The sequence below is a fragment of the Giraffa tippelskirchi genome, chromosome 13, assembly GCF_054371585.1.
Source record: "Giraffa tippelskirchi isolate mGirTip1 chromosome 13, T2T-mGirTip1v1.2.pri, whole genome shotgun sequence".
Taxonomy (NCBI): Eukaryota; Metazoa; Chordata; class Mammalia; order Artiodactyla; family Giraffidae; genus Giraffa; species Giraffa tippelskirchi.
The window spans coordinates 38631622-38645533 of record NC_137287.1 but is presented as its reverse complement, the minus strand read 5'-3'; the positions used below and the strand labels follow the sequence as shown (position 1 = coordinate 38645533).

At 53.8% G+C, this 13912-nt stretch overlaps 1 long non-coding RNA gene and 6 other non-coding genes across 7 annotated transcripts; 5 read left to right on the top strand and 2 right to left on the bottom strand.

The window, feature by feature from the left end:
* The first annotated feature begins 1158 nt into the window (after nt 1–1158).
* TRNAK-CUU (transfer RNA lysine (anticodon CUU)) lies at nt 1159–1231 on the top strand. Its single transcript has one exon. It is a non-coding gene; the product is annotated as a tRNA-Lys (tRNA).
* A 1368-nt stretch (nt 1232–2599) lies between these two features.
* Nucleotides 2600–2672, bottom strand: TRNAK-CUU (transfer RNA lysine (anticodon CUU)). The gene has a single exon. It is a non-coding gene; the product is annotated as a tRNA-Lys (tRNA).
* A 3844-nt stretch (nt 2673–6516) lies between these two features.
* Nucleotides 6517–6589, top strand: TRNAK-CUU (transfer RNA lysine (anticodon CUU)). The gene has a single exon. It is a non-coding gene; the product is annotated as a tRNA-Lys (tRNA).
* A 1222-nt stretch (nt 6590–7811) lies between these two features.
* On the top strand, nt 7812–7883 carry TRNAP-CGG (transfer RNA proline (anticodon CGG)). The gene has a single exon. It is a non-coding gene; the product is annotated as a tRNA-Pro (tRNA).
* A 2051-nt stretch (nt 7884–9934) lies between these two features.
* Nucleotides 9935–10007, bottom strand: TRNAR-CCU (transfer RNA arginine (anticodon CCU)). The gene has a single exon. It is a non-coding gene; the product is annotated as a tRNA-Arg (tRNA).
* Nucleotides 10008–10059: 52 nt separating this feature from the next.
* On the top strand, nt 10060–13668 carry LOC145531769 (uncharacterized). The gene is made up of 2 exons (XR_014072726.1): nt 10060–10192; nt 10659–13668. It is a non-coding gene; the product is annotated as an uncharacterized LOC145531769 (long non-coding RNA).
* TRNAK-CUU (transfer RNA lysine (anticodon CUU)) lies at nt 11226–11298 on the top strand. The gene has a single exon. It is a non-coding gene; the product is annotated as a tRNA-Lys (tRNA).
* Nucleotides 13669–13912: the final 244 nt, after the last annotated feature.

The window sequence follows — 13912 nt, the reverse complement described above, 5'->3', positions numbered from 1 at the left end:
GTGGAAGGAGGGCAAGACTCCTTCCCTTGTTGTGGAGGAAGGCCCAGGGCCTGCGGGGTCTCGCTGGCCTATTAAGCCAGGGATCATGGGCCCAGGCTCCACTGGGAGCGGGGACAGTGTGTTGGGTCTTGGAGAAGGTTTCTGTTGCCCAGGTCTGGGGCAAATGGAGCTTCAGCTTTGGGCATTAGCATTTCTGATCTCCTCCAACAGACCTTCAAAGCTACAGCTGTCACTTGGTACTGTGGTGGGGAGGGAGGCAGGGAAGGGGTCTTGGGAACATCCCAGGCTTTCTATTCAGTCTAGTCCTTCTGACTTTTCAGTAGTGGCAGCTTTTCTAGACTCTGGGACTTTGTGGGGAAGAGGAGAGAGGTCAGGAACAGAATCCCACCCAGGATGGGTTTTCCAAGCTGAGAAGGAACGGTAAACAATGTTCCCCCCGTCCCAGAGAACTTCTGGACAGACGGACCTTCTGGACAGACACACCATCATGGAAGGGACCCAGGATCAGTTTCCAGTTCTTCCAAGATATTCCCAAGACACCGGTGGTCATGGGCAGAGCAGTGGCTCCCTGGAGTCACAGATGCGAGGACCCTACACAGGGACAGACAGAAGCAGCCCATGAGCCCTCCCCTCCGTGGGTCTCTCTGTGGCCCTGCCCATAGATCAGAAGAGCAGCACAAGGGGCTGATTCTTAAGGTCATTTTAAACAACTGAAGCCATAAATAGATGGGAGCTCAGTCATGAGTTCGACTCTGGATTATATAGGCAGAGGGAGCGATAACCTAGGCTCCTCTGAGCCATACTCGGACCCAGGAGATGGGCTGTTCCTTGCCCCCACCCTCAATCCCCCAGGACCACCCTGAGAGACCCTGATCCAGGGCTATGGCTAATGGCCCCAGGCCAAAAATTCCACTTTAACAGTGAGAGAAAGAATCCCTGTCTGCAGACAGCTGCAGGAGAATGGGGGGGGGGGGCGGCGGAGGGCGCGGGGAGGGGGAGGGGGGACGGTGCCTGGCTGGACGTCCAGGGACTGTGCCAACTGCCTGAATGCCCAGAGGGCGGGCTCCAGGACGCCAGCACCTGTGCCGATTTTTTTTTTTTAACTTCCTTCCGCCTTTGGGACTCAGCTGCAGGGAGTCAAAAACAGCCCTCGTCTAAGCCCGGCTAGCTCAGTCGGTAGAGCATGAGACTCTTAATCTCAGGGTCGTGGGTTCGAGCCCCACGTTGGGCGTGTGCTTTTGAATGAAGAGGCAACACGGGCGGCACACCACCAGAAGTAAAATATTAAGAATTAATCGTTTCCAGAGGTTTTTAGCGATACAGGCAGCCAGGGGACCTACGTTGCCAGCAACCTGATCGGTTCCCTGGATCGTCACACATTTCAGTCGCGGACTTCCGTCTCCACCTTGACCGAAGCGATTCAGACCTTTGGCCCTCCAGCCAGCTTTTGAATACCTGGCCCGAGAAGACGCCCAGCTCCTGGATCTTAGATGTAGTAAACCCCGAGCGACCGGCGCCGCTGCGCTTGACTAGGGGCTCATAGAACCCCAGGCTCCGGGAACCCCAGGGTGCCCGCCGCCCGGAGTGTGGGTGCCGGCGGCAGGGGAGGGGAGGGCGGGGATGGAGGGCGACTCTCAGGCCCGGGGCGCCTCGGCCAGTTCCAGGCACCAAGGTTTGGGGAGCCCCATCAGGAGGCTCCTCCGAAGCAGGGCTCCCCGCGTGCCTGCAGGGGGGCTGCGCAGGACTCCGCCCCCGTCCCCCACCCCCGGCCCCGGCAGTTGGTGGTCTCTTATTTGGGGGGGGGGCCTCTCAACTTTGCTCCACTCTCCCCAGTAAAAGGGACATGGATATGGGGCGTTTCGCTTCCCGATTTGGGGGAAAGCGAGGAGGACGAGATACAGTTTCCATCAGCGGATTTTCTTGTTTTCTCTCAAGGGTCCAGCCTTCTAAAAGGCCCAGCTGGGTGTTTGACGGGAGCAGGTTTGCTTTCTTTTTTGGTGGGAACCCAGGCTTCTCTTGGAGTGACATCAGCGAGGCTACCCCTGCGCCTCTCCCGGACCCTTGGAACTCCAGGTCCCAGGACCCAGGCTGCTACTCTGGCCAGAAGCTGCCCTCCTTTCAAGACACGCTTAATCTCAGGAATTTCTCCTGGTGTCCTTAGGAGAAAAGAAAGAACGGTCTGGGGTACAGTATAGTTAGGTCCGTATACCTTAGTAGCTTTATGGGCGGGAGGGAAAAAAAGTCTTACCTTCAGGACCAGTGTTTGTCAGCTGTGGCTGCCCTAACAAATTACCACAATCTGGGCAACTTGTGTGTGTGCGTGCCAAGTCGTCTCAGTCGTGTCTGACTCTTCGCGACCCTATGGACTGTAGCCTGCCAGGCTCCTTTGTCCATGGGATCCTCCCGGCAAGAACACTGGAGCGCGTTGCCATTCAGAGGATCTTCCTGACACAGAGATCGAAACTGCATCTCTATGTCTCCTGCTTTGCCAGGCGGATTCTTTACCAGTAGCCCCATCTGCAGATGAGTGTGGCTAGGATTCTGTGAATGCAGCAAGCACGGAAGAATCTGAACTCCCTTACCAGCTTAACAAAAGCTTCGCCCAACGTGGGGCTCGAACCCACGACCCTGAGATTAAGAGTCTCATGCTCTACCGACTGAGCTAGCCGGGCAGCTTGTTTACCCTGTTTCTCCTTTGACAGATCGATCCCTGTCCCTAGGTCCCTGCTGTGCACAGCTTGGCTTCTCCCAGTTTCCTCGAAAAACTGCCAGGGAGCCGGAGGTTTGAAGGCTGCGAGGGAGCGGGACAGCCTTGACCGAAATTTAGAGACTTGCTTAGGGGGACAGGGAGGGGCGGGGAGGGGCGGGGTAGGGGGGGCGGAGGCTGACCCAGACTGACAGGCACATGGAGGCCCCGGAGCGTGCCGCGCTGAGAGCAGTGCCTGGGCCCCTGAATCCCGTGCACGTCCCGGGACCCCGCACGCAGGAGGCGGCCCCACGAAACTGTCTTCTTGCTCCCCAGATATGGGATCAGAACCCAGGCTTTCCCCAATCGTCCCTCCCTCCCGTGGGGGCGCGGGAATCAGGACCCTCTTGCAGACGGGAAGGCAAGATCACTAAAGGCAGGTGGCACAAGGCGTTCTTTTCTACAGTGGTCTTGGGGATGAGTCCTCAGGGCCTTCGAGAGCTCCTAGGGCCAAACCTTGGTCCCCCTGACCCCTGCCCCGAATACTCACCACTCATCCTGCCCCACAACCCGGCCCCGCTTTAGGCAGGCCGCCTGCATTATCCAGAACGACCCAGGGGACCCGCTGCAAGCCTGGGAGAGGGAACCCAGTACCCAAGGGGTGTGACGCAGTGTCCAGCCAGGGCCACCTTCTTCCTTCCCAGTCAGTTTCTGGAATAAGGAAGGAAAGGCATCTAAGAGCCACACGGGGGCTTTGGGAGCCCAGCCCAGGAGCCCCTGGGTCTGCCCTGGACCCTAGTCCCCCTTCCTGTAGGGTGAGACTTGGCTTTGATCCAAGGTCAGTGGCTGGGGCTGGCCAGTTGGTCTCGAGTTTGGGTCTCACAGGGAACCCCCATGCGGTCCCTGCGACTGGGCCTGGGCCAGAGGGAGGGCCCAGCGGCAGTGGATCGGTGGAGAAGCAACGTCCCTGGCCTCTGGGCCCCACAGGGCCGATCTCATTTCTCTCTGGAGAGTAAGGCAGATCCTCCAGCCACAAGCTCCCTTCCCTCAGGGGAGGGAGGATCTGGGGGAACCACCCAAACTGAGTGAGGGAGAGGAGAGAGGAGGAAGTGGATGACACCGAGGACAGCCAGGAAGGTTATGGTGGCTTGTTGGTCTAGGGGTATGATTCTTGTTTTGGCTGCAAGGGTTCCTGGGTTCAAATCCCAGATAGCCCACTTGTTTAAGGCAGTTCAGTTTCAAGTTTTATGATGCTCTATATATGTTTAATTCTGAAGATATATATATATATATATAGCATCTAATAAGCATACTACTGTGCAGGCACCCTACCTTCTGAGATTCTGGATGACCATGAGTGTTAGGATGATACCATTCAACCCAGTACAGTGCCTTTTTGAGAAGGATACTATCAATATTATTTTTATATTTCTTTTAAATAATCATCATTATTTTCTAATGGAGTATGTGCACTTGATGGGCCCTGTACAGCTTCTCCAACCTCGGAATCAGATTGAACACCTCTACTCTCAGTTCCTACTCCACCTTGATTTTCCAGCAGTGCTTGCTTTTTTCACAGAAACCACAGAAAACCTAACATTGCAAAAAAACAAAAATTATATATATATAGATATATATCGAAGAAGGCAATGGCACCCCACTCCAGTACTCTTGCTTGGAAAATCCCATGGACGGAGGAGCCTGGTAGGCTACAGTTCATGGGGTCGCTAAGAGTCTGACACGACTGAAGCGACTTAGCAGCAGCAGCAGCAGCAGATATATATATCATCATAAAACTTGAAACTGAACTGCCTCGAGCCAGTGATTCACATAGAATTGTGTCTGATGGATGTTGACCGTTGCTGTTTCCCTCAAAACTTTAAAACATCCCTGGAAAATTAAAAATGCCATAAAGGTGCCTCCACACACAATTTTGGGACTGCAGAACTAGGCCAGAAGAGTTGCCCTGAGTACAGGAGTCACCTGGTTTAGGAACAGAAGTGGCCATCATCAGAAGGAGCTCAAGAGGGGAACACATGTAAACCCATGGCTGATTCATGTCAATGTATGGCAAAAACTACTACAATATTGTAAAGTAATTAGCCCCCAACTAAAATAAATAAATTTATTAAAAAAAAAAAAAAAAGAAGGAGCTCATACAGGTGGCCCCTTGGGCTGGGTGTGGGGGTGACTGCTATGGAAGGGCCTGCCCTTTGAGCCCAGTCCCCTCCCCCTGTCCCAGCGGGCCCTGTCTGCCTGAGTGGCACCCTGAGCCGGCAGCCCCACATTCCTAGCCGGCTCCAACACTGAGGGCTCAGCACTGCCTGCAGCTCCCTCCCTCTTGGTCTACACAGACATTACAGCCAGGCCCCACCTGCTTGGTTCTGAAAAGAACTCTTGGGGTTGAATTTGAGACCTCTCACATCTAAAGCAAGAAAAGCACCCTCAGGACAGAAAAGTCGCTCTGGCTGGTGGTCCTTGGTGTCTGCTCTCCCTCACAGTCTGACGTGTACCCTCATCTCTGAGATCTGGAATGCCAGTGTCTGAAACTCACAGACTTTCCTAAAAAGAAAATAAATAAATAAATAAATAAAAACAGCTAACCATAAGGGGTTCATTTGGGATTTCAACCCGGGACTCCCCCCCCAAACCAAGAATCACACCTCTACACCAACAAGCCGCAGCATACGGGCTGCTGTTTGTCCTTGGTATTGTCCACTTCCTCCTCTCTCCTCTCCCTCACTCAGTTTGGGTGGTCCCCCCAGACCCTCCCTCCCCCGAGGAAAGGGGGGCTTACGGCTGGAGGATCTGCCTTACTCTCCAGAGAGAAATGAGATCGGCCCTGTGGGGCCCAGAGGCCAGGGACGTTGCTTCTCCACCGATCCACTGCCGCTGGGCCCTCCCTCTGGCCCAGGCCCAGTCGCAGGGACCGCATGGGGGTTCCCTGTGAGACCCAAACTCGAGACCAACTGGCCAGCCCCAGCCACTGACCTTGGATCAAAGCCAAGTCTCACCCTACAGGAAGGGGGACTAGGGTCCAGGGCAGACCCAGGGGCTCCTGGGCTGGGCTCCCAAAGCCCCCATGTGGCTCTAGGTGCCTCACAGTTTCCTTCCTTATTCCAGAAACTGACTGGGAAGGAAGAAGGTGCCCCTGGCTGGATACTGCGTCACACCCCCTGGCTACTGGGATCCCTCTCCCAGGCTTGCAGCGGGTCCCCTGGGTCATTCAAGTTCAGGCCACACGGTCTACCCTAAAGCAGGTTGTGGGGTGGGGTGGGGCGGGTGGTGTGTATTGGGAGTGGGGGTCACGGGGCCATGATTCACCCTCAAGAGCTCTCACAGGCCCTGGGGACTCACCCCAAGACCACCGTAGATAAGAATGCCTTGTGCCACCCATCTCTAGTGAGCTTGATCCTCAGGACCCTGTCCTCTGTCTGCAAGAGGGTCTCGATCTTCCTGCCCTACAGGAAGAGGGACGGTTGAGGGAAACTTGGGTTCTGATCCCATATCTGGGAAGCAAGAAGGCGGTTTCATGGGGCCACCTCCTGTGCGTGGGGTCCCGGGACCGTGCATGGGGCCTCAGGGGCCCAGGCACTGACCTCCCAGCACTGCATGCTCCAACCTTGCCTCCGTCTGTCCGTCTGGGTCAGCCTTCCCATCCCCCCCTTCCCTCGCCACCCTAGGCAAGTCTCTGCATTTCAGTCAGGGCCGTCCTGCCCCCTCGCAGCCTTCAAACCTGAGGCTCCTTGGCAGTTTCTGGAGGAAACTGGAAGGGGCCAAGCTGTGCACAGCAGGGACCTATAGACAGGGGTGGTTCCCTCAAAGGAGCCGCCCGGCTAGCTCAGTCGGTAGAGCATGAGACTCTTAATCTCAGGGTCGTGGGTTCGAGCCCCACGTTGGGCGTAACTTTTGTAAGCTGCGGTGAGGGAGTTCAGACTCTTATGTGGCAAACAAGCATTCACAGAATCCTAGCCAGACCAGTCACAAGACCCTGGGACCAAATTTCAAGACCTCGACCTAGCCTTTGGAAAAGGAAATGGCAACTCCCTCCAGCACTCTTGCCTGGGAAATCCACGGACAGAGGAGCCTGGCGGGCTACAGTCCATAGACTCGGAAAGAGTCCAACACAACTGAGCAGCTAAGCAACAACAACGACGACCTAGGGTCATGGAGAAAGCATGGAACTTTCATAAAGAAGGAGACAGGGAAGATCTTCATTTTATGATGGTTTGATCTTTTGGAGGTGCCTGCTGGCTGGGGATAGACTCCCAACCCCAGGGCTAGCTAATTCCTAGAGGAAGTAAACAGTTTGCAAACCAACAAATTTCTAGTCCACACACTGAGTCATCTCTTATCTAACTTTCACACACCAGGCCAATATTTTCCCTGGCCTGAATCACCCAGGGCTTGATCACCCAGCCCCTACAGCCCCTACACTCTAAAACCCACTGAACTGTTCAAAGGAGCCAGCCACTGTGGACCCCACCCTGCCTTCCTTTTTCCATGGAAGGGATCTGTCCAGAACTGCAAGAGGCTCCCAAGGTGGTCGTCTCCCACCCTGCGGGGCTTTAGGGTTCAACAGGGGGAGCCGGAATCCTCTATCAGCCACCCTTTTCCCAAGCGCAGGCTGGCAGCCCTGGGGCCAGGTGCATAATGCCGAAGGGTCCCCTCCTTCCCCTGATCCTCCTCCTCTGGAGGTTCTAGGGCACAGGCCCCACCTTAGGGGATCGGCGCCTGCTTGACGCCAGTCCCCTGTGCCTGCCTGCTCTGTGGCCACAATCCACAGCCCCACGCTGTCAGCCTGAGGCTCGGGGTCCCCTGGACTGCGGGTGCTCGGCCTGTAAGATGCCCTCCCGCTCATCCAAGCCTCTGGTCCCCGCCCCCCGCCCCCATGTTTCTGCTGCTTACTCCCCTAGGGCGGGGATCAATCCCCCTGTGGTCCAGGAATCAACCCTTCCTGATCCTGGCTTAGCGGACCTCTCTTTCTGCCCCTGCTAGCCTGGGTTTCCTGGGTCTCCCTGCCACAATTCCAGTGCCCCTCTGCCAGTCTACTTGGGAATAAACCTGACTCGCCCAAGGATGGGAATAGCTGTGAAGGAAGTGTTGAGAGTGCTATCACAGGGGTGGCTCGTTGGTCTAGGGGTATGATTCTTGCTTCGGGTGCAAGAGGTCCCGGGTTCAAATCCCGGACGAGCCCCGGTTATCCTTTCAGGTTTAGCCGTTGTTTTACAGCCTGGAGAATGGAGAGAGAACCTGGAGACTTATCCGGCCACACATGCTGTGCTCCACTTCAGGCCCATCCTTGTTGATGCTGACCCGGGCTCACGCCCCTCTCCCTCTCCCGAGCCCGGGAACCTGACCTCACAGGTCCAGGTCCTCTTGAACGGTCCCTGCCCCCACGCACAGCTCTGCTCTGTTCTTCCTTCCCCGCAGCTCTTTCCCGACTGGACACAGGTTTCTTCCGGCTGGTCCGAGATGTGCTGGTAAAGGTGTAAAAATACACATTGGCTTTTGAAGACTCGACCCAAAGTAAGAGGTCTGATAGCTTGTTGAAATGATACTTTAGATATATTGGTTTACTTAAAATATACTACACTTAATTTTACCTTTTTATTACTATTTAAAAAATCTGTGAGAATTCCCTGGTGGTTCAGTGGTTAATCAAGATTCACCGTTTTCATTTCTGGAGTCTCGGGTTGATCCCCAGTAGAGTAGCTAATAAGATGTTAAATAGAAATTTGACAGAAGGCATTCTTCTTTTGTTCTAGAATTCAAAATTCTTCCACTACATACGTTCGCCATTGGAAGGGAGGCTTGTGTGTGTGTGTGTGTGTGTGTGTGTGTTAGTTGCTTGGTCGTGTCCGACCCTTTGCAACCCCATATACTGTAGCCCATCAGGCCCCTCTGTCCATGGGATTCTCCAGGCAAAAACACTGAAGTGGGTTGCCATTTCCTTCTCCAAAAGCAACTGTAGAAAGAAAGAAAGTGAAGTCGCTCAGTCGCTTCCAACTCTTTGCGACCCCATGGACCATAGCCTACCAGGCTCCTCCTTCCATGGAATTTTCCAGGCAAGAGTACTGGAGTGGGATGCCATTTCCTTCTTATATATATATATATATATATATATATATATATATGACTGATTTACCTTGTTGTAGGGCAGAAACCAACACAACATTGTTAAGCAATTATCCTCCAATCAAAAAATAAAGAAAAAAATATATTTGCCAACTTTTAGTTTAGCTGATTGAATTTCTCACCTGGCAACTTGGAACCCCATGTATGTGTTCTTCTAGACAAGATGGAAGCTGCAGCTCTTTATAATCCAACCCTACAGTGTCAATTCAGCCCTGCATTATTATATGAAGAAGTCACAGTCACAATTCACTGAGGTTCAAGTGGGGTCAGTCCAAAGACCCCCCACTCCTCATTGTAAAGAGTGTCAAATAATTTGTGGTCATTAAAAAAGAAAAAAAAAGCTTTATTCCGACTCACAGATATTTGGAGAAAAAGCCAATGGCTACCAGTGGGGAGATGAAATGGGGAAGGGGCACATGGGGTAAGGTAGAAACTATTACGTACAAAATAAGCTACAATGATATACTGCACAACACAGGGAATAAGGCCAATTTTTCTAGTAACTATGAATGAAGTATAATCTTTAAATTTGTGAATCACTATATTGCACACCTGTAACATATAATATTGTGTATCAAGTATACTTCAGTTTTTTAAAGTTTTGATATAATAGAGTGTAACATATTTAAATTACACAATTTCATACATTTTGACCTTTGTGTACTCCCAAACCATCACCAGAGTCAAAATAATGAACAGATTCATCATCCTCAACATTTTTCTCATGGCTTTGTTATCTCTTCCTTCTAGCCCTCAGCATCAGTTTGCTGAGTTTTTAAAATCAGGAATGGAGGTTGGACTTATCAAGTGCCTTTACTGCATGTATTGAGATGATCATATGGTCCTTTTCAGTCTATAAAAAGTACATCGATTTTTAAATGTAAACATTCTAGATAGTTTAAAGACATCAGAACATTAAAGATCTTGCTCCTCTGTGACATGTCCCTTACCCCCTAGCCAGCTCTCTTCCTTTCTCACTTTCACCGGTGTAAAGAAACACCTGTTCTCCAACTTTGGTGTCCTAGAAGGTGCAGCTCTCAGGGATGTAGTTGACAACAGTTTTTGCTGACAGAAGCCACCCCAACATACAGATACCAAAATGTGACCGATTACCCCGGGTGGGACTCGAACCCACAATCCCTGGCTTAGGAGGCCAGTGCCTTCTCCATTAGGCCACCGGGGCGTGCTCCCTGGGCGCTCGCTTCCTGTCCAGGACCCGCCCCTTCTACACTTCCAGCGCGAGACTTCTGTTCCAGCATTTTGCTGCGCTAGTTCCTTTGTTTAGGGACAAGCACAGGCTTGGGATACAGGCACCCTTGTGCCCGGTCCCTTAGGGTCCCAGGGCCGTCCAAGTGCCCCCCGCGCCTGGTGGGTATGGAGGAGGGAGTCGGGGTGGAGGTGGGGGTGGGGGTGGAAGAGGAGGTGAGGGTGGTGGTGGAAGCCCCCCTGCGTGTGTATCACCGAACCCCGGACCCTAGAACACCAAGCCTAACCTCACCCTCCTCTTCGGTGTATCAGCACCGAAACTTACCCCAAGTCCCCTCTCGGAGAAGAGAATTCCGCCTCTGCCCTAGTTGCGGGGGGAGGGGGGGAGGGGGAAGCGGGGGGAGGGGAGGAGGGGCGGTGTCAGAGCGACCGAGGACCAGAATGCGTCATCTTCCTTCTGGCTCTTTGGTTTAAGGGTACGGTGCTGGCCTTGAGGGCGACCGGCTCTTCACGCCAGTCTTGGGCATCCCCGAGTTTCCAGACGCCGTCGCTTTCAGGAGGGGCAAGCCGGGAAAGCTCGGAAGCCCCCTCCAGGAGGAGGGGATCCATCACCTCTCCCCCTTTTTAGTGCCCGGCACAGGGAAGGCGGTGGCTAGACTTTTCCTGCTGGAAGAAGTGTCACTCACCCTCTGCTCGTCTCACCTGGAGGCTCAGGAGGACCGCGGGACCCAAATGAGACCTGCGGACAAGGACCGAGTTGGGGAAGGAGATGAGGGAGTTCAAAACCTCCGCACTCGTCCTCCGAGCCGCGCGCGGCATCTTGTCCCACGACGACGCCCTTGGGGCTTGGACCCGGGACCCGATCTGGGATGATGCTAAGGAAGAGAGGAGGTCGCAGTTTCTCGCACTCGGGGCGTCCAGGCTGCGGACTCTGCGACTCCAGACCACAAATCGCCCCCACCGGAGCAAAGGGGACCAGGTTTGTCTGCTGTGGAGGCTCCAGCGAGTGGGTACTCGCTGGAGCGAGGGACTGGGGACCCGGCTTTCCTCGGCGGACCTAGAACTTGGGCCACGAGTGGGAGACAGCAGCTCCGCGATTCAGCGCCTGTAACCTCCGGCGGGAGGTAGAAGATAGGAAGAAAAGGCGGGGTAGGAGTAGCCAGCCAGTCACCTGGGCCCCGCCCGCCATCGCAACGCCCGGCTAGCTCAGTCGGTAGAGCATGAGACTCTTAATCTCAGGGTCGTGGGTTCGAGTCCCACGTTGGGCGGGTCTTCTATTTTGAGGGCCCCTGTTGCCTGCATGACTTCCCTGGTGGCTTGCATAGGCTTTTCAATAACTCCGAATCCGGTTTGGAGAGATCATCCTGAGAAAGGACTTCCCTGGTGGCTCAGCTGGTAAAGAATCCACCTGTAATGTGGGTAGACCTAAGTTCTATCCCTGGGTTGGGAAGATCCCCTGGAGAAGGGAACAATTTATGGCTTCCAGTATTCTTGCTGGAGAATTGCAAGGACTATAGTCCATGGAGGATCGCAAAGAGTCAGACACGACTAAGCGACTTTCACTTTTCTGAGAAAACAAACACAAAGTCCTAGTCACCTTATCCTATGAGGAGGAAGAGAGAACCCCAATTTGGAGTGTGATTTTCCCCTCAGGAGACATTCTGTGCGGAGGGAGCAGTGAAGGTGTGTCTTAAACAAGATAAGACAGAGCCAGGCCTGGAGGGGTCCCTACCCTATTGCTGTGGTGTAGGTTCTGCTTCCCTGCTGAATGGGGTCTCCTTGCCTCAGTTATACTCTTCAGCTGGCTTTGGGTGGGTCCATAGGGCCCCTGGCACCCTCACACCAAGTGAGACTCACATCCTACCCCTCTCTACGGGCAGATTCAAATCCTGTTCCCTTGCCCTCAGGACATTTTTGTGGTGTGCTTGGAATGATAGACTCTGATTCTAGGTGCTTTTACTTTATGATGGAGAGCAAAGGGGTTGAGACAGGAGGGAGTAAGTAGTGACAGGGAGTCCTGGGGTCCGGGCCCTGCCCTCCCCCCTCATCCTGGGTATCACTTTGGGACACTGTGGACTGATCCATGTCCCTGACCACACATCCATACTTCCCTGCACAGACTCTGTCCTTGAACCTCAGTTTCAGGAGAACTGTAGTAACCTTGTGGAGATCTAGGAAATCTCCACAGCCAAGTGGCTGGTGGCCTGGGGTCTTGAGCCTCTCTCCAGGTGTGAGTGGTCCAGGATACAAATCCTGGGCACTTCTTTTAGGGTTGGGGGAGGGCTACAGGGCCAGGCTCCTCCATTCCCCATCTGGACTTCACAGATCTGGACCCACCAAGCCTGGGCTCTCAAGGGCCTCTCAAGGGCCCCATCTGTAGAATGGGGATAATAGCAGCTCATGCCTCAAAGATTTGTTTGGGATATTAAGTTACTTAATTTTTTGGTAAAGCATTTAGAACAGTGTTTCAAGACTGCAGAACTAACTCTTGCCTGAGCTTCCATCCTGTCTGCCCACTTCAGGCCACCCCAGGCCACCTCCCTGAGCCAGGCAACTCTGGGCTGCTGGAAGCACTGGTTTTCTCCCTGGGGCCCGTACCAGCTCCCTGGGCCCCCTCTTGCCCCTGCACCTCACACTCTTCCCCCCAAGTTTGGGCAGAAACCTGAAGGGTCTTGTCCCAGATGGCAGCCTCTAGCTCTGGATCCTGAGGGTTCCCATCAGTGATCCGACTGGACTCAGAGTTGGTCGGGGCTCAGCAAAATATTTTGGCAGAAGAAACCCACGGGTCAGGCCTGCTTTTCATCGCCCTGAGGCAGGAGCTGTGTCCTCATATCCCTGGTGCCACCTGAAGCTGACGCACCCACGTCCCCTGGCCTCATGGTGGGGACTGGAGTCATCAGGTGGGCCTCAGGCTGTGTCAAGGCCCAGAGAAACATCGGATTCAACTCAGCACCAGGCAACATCCAGGATCTCAGGCTGTGTCTGACTTTGGGGGTTCGGGTTGAGGGCCACGTGTGCAGCTGAAAATATCCATGATCTGAAGCAGACCATGGCATCATCCTGAGCCCATATGCGGCTTTAACAGATATTTGGCAACAGCAACTAGGTGGGCCCATCCTCACTTGGGGATGAGTGTCCATCTACACGTTGTGAGATCATCATCCCCCGCCGGTCTGCCCTGAGTTCTGTCTGTCGCAGGGCTTCTGGGAACTGCTGAGCCATCAGCCAACCGTCCATCCATCGGTCAGTGCCGAGCTTCACCCCGACCCCGCAGAGCTCCTCCTTTGCCTGAGAACGCCACAGATTCTAGGCAGTCTAGACACTCAGAGGACTCCATGTCCCTGCTGACCCTGGGCCTGCCCTGCCCTGTCATTTGGAGTGGTCCACAGCCAGCCACGTTCGGAAATTTGGCGGCAGGTAGCAAAATGCAGCTCCCCGGCTAGCTTAATCTCAGAGTCATCGTGGGTTTGAGCCCCACATTGGGCGACTTTTTCACTGCCTTTTTTTTTTTTTTTTTTGCTGCCTATTGTGGATTCCTGTCCCATGTGAGCAAGTTTTCTACTCCCCACTGTCCACTCCCGACTAAAAAGTGCCCTGTTAGAGGCACAGTGAGCAGAAACATAAATTCCTGATCACCATTGGTGGCTATGCTGGGTCCTGCCCTCGCTGTCGCCCTCTCCTTTGAGCGTTTGGCCCTCTCGTGGGGGCTTGTAGACTCCCATTTCTGGAAGGCCAGGGGAGTAAGGAGTTCAGGACAAGGCCAGAACCAATGGCCTTTAAGGCTGACAAGCCCCCCAAATTAAAAAGTGTGAAGACCTAAGCTGCATGGGGAATTGGACCCTTTTGTCCCTAATGGAGACTCCTAGTGGCATAGCTGGTAAA